This window comes from Lactuca sativa, chromosome 5 (assembly GCF_002870075.4).
Source record: "Lactuca sativa cultivar Salinas chromosome 5, Lsat_Salinas_v11, whole genome shotgun sequence".
Taxonomy (NCBI): Eukaryota; Viridiplantae; Streptophyta; class Magnoliopsida; order Asterales; family Asteraceae; genus Lactuca; species Lactuca sativa.
Genome location: NC_056627.2, coordinates 276,274,301 through 276,283,779, shown reverse-complemented (window position 1 = coordinate 276,283,779; position 9,479 = coordinate 276,274,301).

Genomic DNA, 9,479 nt, shown 5'->3' with positions numbered 1-9,479 from the left:
TGGTGGAAGTTTCATGGGTGGGTTGTGTGAGGCCGGTAGGTCAGTTATGAGATAGTTATCCTTCCTCTAGAGGTGAGGTTGAGCGGTCTCCATGTGCATATATAGTGTTAGGGTGTTGTGATGATACTTGAGGCATATATGGGTAGGTGTGGAAGGTAGTATTGGGCCTATATTACTGAAAGCACAGTACCCATATGCATAGCAAGGAAGTCACAACCCCTAGGGTTTTGTAGGGAGTTGGTTCCAGGTTATTTATGCGGATTGTCTGATATCTTCCTGTTATGTTGTAGTATGGTGGTTACGAGGCGTTTCATGACTGGATCCGGATCGGGATCAGGACAAGGTGATCAGGAGGCCCCAACAGCGCCTAAGATTATTGGCCAGGAGGAGCCAGTGACGACAAAGGATCGGGTTAGGGAGATCATCCGCGAGGAGGTGGTCGAGATTGTCTGGAGTCAGATTCCAGAGTTGTTTGGGACTATTAAGTCCGCTATGATGGAGTACTTTGATGACAGATATGCAACCCTTGATGAGACGGATACGTTGCAGCTACCTCGACTGTTACAGCAGCAGGAGGGGGATGAGCTAGTCGGGGCTTCCAGTACCGGGACTTCAATAACACGAAGCCCCCGACATTTGATGGCATCCAGGATCCTATCATAGCTATGAGGTGGCCGTCTGATGTGGAGGGATGTTTCTTCACGTGCTTGTGTCCTACTGACCAGAAGGTCAAGTGTGGCCTGAACTTGTTGCGGGCCGGGGCAAAGGATTGGTGGAGGTTGGTAGGGGTGGCAATTGTTGACACAACACGCCAAAAATACCCCTAGAGGTTGGTGACTGGGTCATTCACGGATGATCAGAGAGCTACGGTTACTTGGGAGCAGTTGAGGGATATGTTATGCGCTCGCTACATTCCGCGGGTTGAGCACGAGCAGTTGTCACAGGAGTTCTTAGAGCTGAAGCAGGGTACTGAGTCGGTGGCAGAGATCACCCGCATGTTTACAAAGAGGGAGATGTTTTGCTCGGAGTTTGCCTCGGAGCAGGATCAGATGACGCGTTATCTGCGCATGCTCAAGACTGACATCGGTCATTTTGTCGCCACTCAGAGATGTGATACACTCCTGGACCTACAGGAGGCCACTAGGCGGCGTGAGCTGGAGATTGAGCTGCAGCTGAGGGAGCAGCGGCGGGCCCCGGTACAGTCGCTAGCGGCGCCAAAGCGGCCCAAGACCGCTGATACCAGGATTGGGGGACAGTCAGGCTGCACTTGTGGGAAGTGCAAGAAGGCTCATTCAGGGACATGCCGAGCAGGGAATAGGTGCCACCGTTGTGGCAAGCAAGGCCATCTGGCCAGGGATTGTAGGCAACTGACTCCGAATTCCGGGGTCAGACTTTGTTACCATTGTGAGTAGATGGGCCATATTAAGGCCCAATGTGCTTTGTTAGCCGCCAAGCCGACACAGGATCCAACACTGGCAACCTTGAGGATCACGGATGGGAGGTCAGTTAGGGTGGAGCCTCTAAAGGCTCAGGGGCGTGCTTTCCAGCTTACAACTGAGGAGGCTAAGGCAGCACCGGATGTGGTTGCTGGTATGTTTCTGTAACGCCTGTGTTTCCGGGCTTGCCATTTGTAGCAATATAATAGTCTAAGTTAACCTCTGTAACCTGTTTTGAAATAATAAAGATTGTATTATTTGAGTATTATGTGTTTTGTGCTTAATTGCTTAATTATGTGGTTTGATTAATTAAGAATAAAAATAAGCGTCAAAATTTAAGTGTAAAATAAACTTAATATATTTGATTAATGTTGTAGTAATTGAAACGAGGTTTCCGAATATATTTAGAACGCCCAAATCTGACTTCGTATGAGGAAGTTATGATTTATCGAAGTTCCGGCTTAGCGGTATACAGCCTGTTTTACTCGATTTGAGATCGAGCGGTTGTTAGCCGAAGCAATCTAAATGAGAATCGAAGATCTCATTGTTGGTATTGAAGCGATAAAAAGTTAGGCGAGAACGGACGTCAAACGAAGAAGTTATGAATTTATAACGAAAGTTTCTGTCCCGGCCTATTAAAAATAATTAATAAAAATAAAGTCAAAATTAGCCGACGGAGTCTAAACGAAAGTCGTAGAGCATGGTCTCACCTTTCCGTGGATATAAAGAACGTCGAAAACGGAGTTCGTATGAAGAAGTTATGAATTTCCGAAGTTTATAAATCATTTTGTATTTAAATTTAAATCAAAATTCGGAAGCATTATCCGAAGGAGTCACCGATCTGATCCGAGGTACGCCCCGCATACTCGAGTACGCCCCGCGTACTCCGAGGGATGTCGACACTCGCACTCGAGCACTTCGGATACGTAAGCAATGACGTTTTGGGCAGTACGCCCCGTGTACTCCGAGACTCCAGCCTCCTATAAATAGGATGCGAGGGTTCTGGGTATTTTTGCCAATTCCCTCTCATTTTCGTGTCGAAGCTCTGCATTTTTAAACTATGTATACAAATGTATATTTTTATCTACTAATATGTTGGGTAGAACATGGGTAGACAGTTGGTGTGTAATAAACAGATGAGAGGCCTCGTTGTTGTTTGATTGAGTCATCTAGCGGAGTTTAGATGACGACCACTGGCTATTCTAGACAGTCTTGTGGAAACATTAGCAGGTTCGCCACCTGTAGGTGTTAATGAACTTGGGTGTTCATTCGCTGTACTCCATCCCCCTCATGGTTGCCTTATTTGACTTATATTGCTGAGGTACCCCCGAAGCATGTGTTGTCGCCCCGATGAAATATTCTTAGACTAGGTCCCTTATGTTAGTTGTTTTAGGGACATTAAAGTGAGAATAACGGGAATGGGTAATTGGGTTATTGTTGGTTGGTGAAAATTAAATATGATATTTATTGTGGGTTGAAAACCCTATATGCTCACCAGGCTCCCAAGCCTGACCCACTCAGTTTTAAATTGTATTACAGGTAGTGGCGGAAGGGCATGAGATGGATGAACCATCAAGTTGTTTTGTTTACAAGTCTGCATATGTTTATATTTGTTATATGACTTGTAATGTATTCGTTTATGCTTATTGGTCTGTATCGGAACATGACACCCTGAGTTTTGATTATAATGAAAATACATTTCTTTTATGAAATGCTTCGGTAAACAATGTTTTATCATGTTTTGTTTTTGGGAACAAATTCCGCAACTCTTTCAAATCAAAAGGATTTACTCTGAAAATATTTAAAAGCATAAATGAAAATCGGTCTTTTCTGGCCGAGATTTTTGGGGATGTCACAGTTGGTATCAGAGCATTAGTTTAAGCGAACTAGGAATTTGTAGGATTTCTAGACTTAAACTTAGAATGCTAAGTGAAGTTTTGAGATGTGTGTCTGTTGTGATTTAGACACGAGCACTAGTTTATTTTAGGAAAGTTGCCTAAAGTGCTTTTATGTGCTAAATGTTATATGTTGCCATATAGATGATATTATTTGTTCGGATCTATGGTCTGTTGCCGACCGGATCTAGAAACCTTATGTGTGTAGGATTCTAAGCGTACGTCTACGATATTAGAACTAGCATGTAAACGTTTCGGAGTGATAAGGATGATTTGAATATCCATCATGATTGAGGATCTAATTTCACCTTATTCGGTGTAGATCAAAATGGTGAGAACAAGAAGTGGAGTTGGAAATGCTGACGAAAACAGGAATCAACCACCAATGATTGAGCCAATACCTGTCGTAGCAGCAGCACCTGAGCCAATAACCATGGCTGGTGTGCAATTGATGATTCAGATGATGTTGGATCGTCAGATGGATGAAACTAGACGGTTGCTTCAACAGAATCGTGAAGAACTGTCCATTCGTGTGGAAGAGCCTGAATTAAATGAAGGGCACTCGGAAGGTGGAAACTTCAGTGGGTCTGTTGGTCCAGCCAACCCACCGATAGTTAGGCAAGATAACCGCGATGAAAGGAATGATGGAATGGGATGCAAGTACAAGGACTTTTTGACTTGCAAACCATCGACCTTCAATGGAAAGGAGGATCCAATTGGGGTTATGGATTGGATCTCCGAAATGGAGCTAGCCTTCATGACATGTGGCTGTAGAGGCAAGTTGCAGACTATTTATGCCGTGCGACAATTCCGAGGTGGAGCTGTTCGTTGGTGGAACACTCTAGGAAAGACCTTAAGCCCTAATGAGCCACTGCAATTGACATGGGCAGAATTCTTGGTGCAGTTCAAGCGCAAGTTTTGTTCGGCTCAAAATCTGTTGGAGTTGGAGAATAAGTTTTTGACATTGACGAAAGGTAGCATGTCAGTTGATGAGTACACCGATAAGATGGAGTTTGCCTTGCGTATCGTTCCAGACGAGCTGACAAAGGTGGATCGGTATGCGAAGGGACTTCCATGGGAGTACGAGGTGCCAGTACGTCAGGCACTTACTCTAGAGGCAGCTATCTGGGCTACCAAGTCTGTGGAGAACATGATCAAGGGGAGAACCACCGTCAAGGTTGAGGTTGGTGAGAAAAGGAAGTTTGAAGGAACATCTGGTTCCAGAAAGAAGAGCAAATTTTCGAAATCTGATTCGAAAAAGTTTGGAGGAAAAGGAGGTGAAGCAAAGTGGTGTGATAAGTGTAAGAAAAGGCACTTTGGGAAATGTAGCGAGGATGTGACCTTCTACAAGTGTGGAGAGGTTGGAAATTTTGCCAATGAATGTCCGAACAACAAAAGGATGTGTTTTGGGTGTAATGAAGAGGGGCATATTTTGAAAGACTGTCCGAAGAAGAAGGAGGCAGCTAGGCCCAACATTCCACCAAAGCCGAAGGCAAGAGCCTTCCAGATGACACTTGAGGCTGCTAAAGATGAAGCTGATGTCACTTCAGGTACCTTTCTCGTAAACGAATTACCTGCTCATATATTGTTTGATTCTGGAGCCAACTACTCCTTTATTTCGCATGAGTTTGGTAGAAAGCTAGCTTTGCCTATTGATAGACTAGATGATGCTTTATTAGTCGAAGTAGCTAGTGGCAAGTTTGTACCTGTTAGCCATCGTATGAAAAACGTCTTGATCGACCTTAATGGGAATAAGTTTCACGAGGCGTTATTGCCTATCGAACTTAATGGTTTCGACATCGTGTTGGGAATGGATTGGCTTAGCGCCAATAATGCCGAAATTTTGTGCAAGAAAAAGATAGTTAAAGTAAACCCGCCTGGAAAAGATTCGTTTATGGTGTATGGGGACAAATGGCGAGTGAATTCTGGGATCATTTCTCTAATGAAAGCCAGAAAGTGTTTGACCAAGGGATGTACATCATATTTAGCATTCGTGATTGATGCTAAGAAAGAAAAGAAGGTGATGCAGAGCATTCCAGTGGTGTGTGATTATCCGTAAGTATTTCCCGAAGATCTTCCTGGATTACCACCTGATAGACAAGTGGAGTTCAGAATAGACTTGTTACCAGGAACCACGCCAATAGCAAAAGCACCTTATCGATTAGCACCGATGGAGATGAAGGAGCTAATGATGCAACTTCAGGAGTTATTGGACAAAGGTTTCATTAGACCTAGTTCATCGCCCTGGGGAGCTCCGGTGTTATTTGTGAAGAAGAAAGATGGAAGTATGAGAATGTGCATCGATTACAGAGAGCTGAACAAGGCAACAATAAAGAATAGATATCCGTTGCCGAGGATTGATGACCTATTTGATCAATTGCAAGGTTCGAGCTATTTCTCGAAGATCGATCTTAGGTCAGGATATCATCAGCTGAAGGTAAGAGAGCAAGATATCGAGAAGACTGCATTCAGAACTAGATATGGACACTACGAGTTCTTGGTTATGTCGTTTGGACTAACCAATGCTCCAGCAGCGTTCATGGATTTGATGAATAGGGTTTGTAATCCTTTCCTTGATAAATCCATGATAGTGTTTATAGACGACATTCTGATTTACTTGAAAAGCCAGGAGGAGCATGGCAGACACTTGCGAGAAGTGTTAGAAGTTTTGAAGAAGGGGAAGCTTTATGCAAAGTTCTCCAAATGCGATTTTTGGATTCGTGAAGTCCAATTCTTGGGTCACATGGTCAACCAAGAAGGTATAATGGTTGATCCAGCGAAGATTGAGGCTGTGATGAAGTGGGAACAACCGAAAAGTCCCACGGAGATTCGAAGCTTTTTAGGATTAGCCGGATATTACCGAAGGTTTATCCAAGGTTTTTCTTCGATTGCTACTCCATTGACAGCTTTGACCCACAAAGGAGCTACTTATGCTTGGAGTGAGAAGCATAAAGAAGCATTCGAGAAGTTAAAGAAGAAGCTATGTGAGGCACGGATACTTTCTCTACCTGATGGAGTTGAAGACTTCGCTGTTTATAGCGATGCGTCTGGTGTTGGATTGGGTTGTGTTTTGACCCAAAGAGGAAAGGTGATAGCATATGCGTCTCGACAGCTGAAAGAGCACGAAAATAATTACCCGACTCATGATTTGGAGTTGGCAGCGGTAGTTTTCGCTCTGAAAATATGGAGGCATTACCTCTATGGCACGAAGTGCAAACTTTTCACTGATCATAAGAGTCTCCAATACCTCTTTAATCAGAAAGAATTGAATATGAGGCAACGACGCTGGCTAGAATTACTTAAAGACTACGACTGCGAGATACTTTACCACCCCGGTAAAGCTAATGTTGTTGCTGATGCTCTCAGTCGGAAGGTCAATCTTGAAAGGAAGAGGCCAAGAGCGTTGAGGATTGAAGTTGTCTCGACTATTGTGGAAAGTATAAAGAAAGCTCAAGAGGAAGCTTCTAAGAAAAATGACCGAAAGGAGGAACGTTTGGGTAAAACGTTGGTGTTTGGTACTAACGGTCATGGACTGAAGGTATTCCAAGATCGTATTTGGGTACCTAAGTCAGGAGGAATTAGGGATCTTCTGATGGAAGAAGCTCACAAAACCATGTACTCAATTCATCTGGGTAGCACTAAAATGTATAGGGACCTGAAACCCTACTACTGGTGGCCGACGATGAAGCTTGATGTTGCAAAGTATGTGGCCGAGTGTGTGACTTGTGCGAGAGTCAAGACACAACATCAGAAACCTTACGGGAGTTTAGAACCATTGCCTGTGCCTATGGGTAAGTGGGAAGACATTGCTATGGATTTTGTCACTAAACTGCCCAGAACAAAGAATGGTCACGACATGATTTGGGTGGTCGTTGATCGATTCACTAAGAGTGCGCATTTCATAGCAGCCAAGGAGAAGTGGTCTATGGAGAAGCTTGCAAATTCTTATGTGAAGGAAATTGTGAGGCTTCACGGTGTTCCGTTAACGATTGTATCGGATCGTGATAGCCGTTTCACCTCAAGGTTTTGGAAAAGTCTACAAGAGGAAATGGGTACCAAGTTATGTTTAAGCACAGCTTACCATCCGCAGACTGATGGTCAGAGTGAAAGAACAATACAAACACTTGAAGATATGCTGAGAGCATGTACCTTGGAATTCCTAGGTAATTGGGATGAACATTTACCGTTGGTAGAATTTTCCTATAATAATAGTTTTCACTCGAGCATTAAGATGGCACCTTATCAAGCTTTGTATGGACAGAAGTGGCGTACGCCGTCTTGTTGGCTTGAGGCTGGGGAAAAACAGTTTATGGGACCGGAGATGGTTCATCAAACTGCTGAAAAGTTGAAAATAATTAGGGAAAGAATGTTAGCAGCTCAAGATCGTCAAAAGAGCTATGCTGACAAGAAGCGAAGACCGATGACTTTTGAGGTTGGAGATTCGGTTTTGCTTAAAGTCTCGCCGTGGAAGGGACTTATAAGATTTGGAAAAAGGGGAAAGTTGAGTCCAAGGTTTATTGGACCGTTTAAAGTCCTTCAGAGGATTGGGAATCAAGCTTACATGCTCGAATTACCCGAAGAACTGAATGGAATTCACAACACCTTTCATGTGTGTTATTTGAGGAAGTTCACGGGAGAAGTTCCCGATATAATTCCAATTTCTGAATTGAGAATTGATGAGAACAAAAGGTTGATTGAAGAACCAGAGGCAATTGTTGACCGAAAGACTAAGAAGTTGCGACGCAAAATGGTTGGGTTAGTGCTTGTCCGATGGAAACACACGAATGGGCTGAATCTCACCTGGGAGACGGAGAGTGACATGTTGAGTCGCTATCCGCATTTGTTTGTTGATGTGTGATTCCGGGGACGGAATCATTCTAAGGTGGAGAGAATTGTAACGCCTGTGTTTCCGGGCTTGCAATTTGTAGCAATATAATAGTCTAAGTTAACCTCTGTAACCCGTTTTGAAATAATAAAGATTGTATTATTTGAGTATTATGTGTTTTGTGCTTAATTGCTTAATTATGTGGTTTGATTAATTAAGAATAAAAATAAGCGTCAAAATTTAAGTGTAAAATAAACTTAATATATTTGATTAATGTTGTAGTAATTGAAACGAGGTTTCCGAATATATTTAGAACGCCCAAATCTGACTTCGTATGAGGAAGTTATGATTTATCGAAGTTCCGGCTTAGCGGTATACAACCTGTTTTACTCGATTTGAGATCGAGCGGTTGTTAGCCGAAGCAATCTAAATGAGAATCGAAGATCTCATTGTTGGTATCGAAGCGATAAAAAGTTAGGCGAGAACGGACGTCAAACGAAGAAGTTATGAATTTATAACGAAAGTTTCTGTCCCGGCCTATTAAAAATAATTAATAAAAATAAAGTCAAAATTAGCCGACGGAGTCTAAACAAAAGTCGTAGAGCATGGTCTCACCTTTCCGTGGATATAAAGAACGTCGAAAACGGAGTTTGTATGAAGAAGTTATGAATTTCCGAAGTTTATAAATCATTTTGTATTTAAATTTAAATCAAAATTCGGAAGCATTATCCGAAGGAGTCACCGATCTGATCCGAGGTACGCCCCGCGTACTCGAGTATGCCCCGCGTACTCCGAGGGATGTCGACACTCGCACTCGAGCACTTCGGATACGTAAGCAATGACGTTTTGGGCAGTACGCCCCGCGTAACGCAGTACGCCCCGCGTACTCCGAGACTCCAGCCTCCTATAAATAGGATGCGAGGGTTCCAAGTATTTTTGCCAATTCCCTCTCATTTTCGTGTCGAAGCTCTGCATTTTTACCCCCGAAGCTACCCCGAAGCCCCGATATCATACTCTAGCCCCGAGGCAAGTCCCGAGATCCCGAAGATCCCGAGAAGTGCGGTTCCCGAGTCGAAGCTCTGCCCGCAAGAAGTTCGATTTTCGAGGAGATCTTCCAGATCTACTGAGGAATACTACTTTTATAAGCCGTAGTGCTGTCCGATCATCTTCTGATCAAGTGAGTGTGTAGTTATTTTCTTTCCAAATACAATAATACGAAGTATTATATATAAAATACGTGCTATGTGTATATATTTGGTTGTGTTATGTGTGAATGAGTATTCACTCTCTTCTATCTTACAGATCTGCTTATTTCTTTATGAG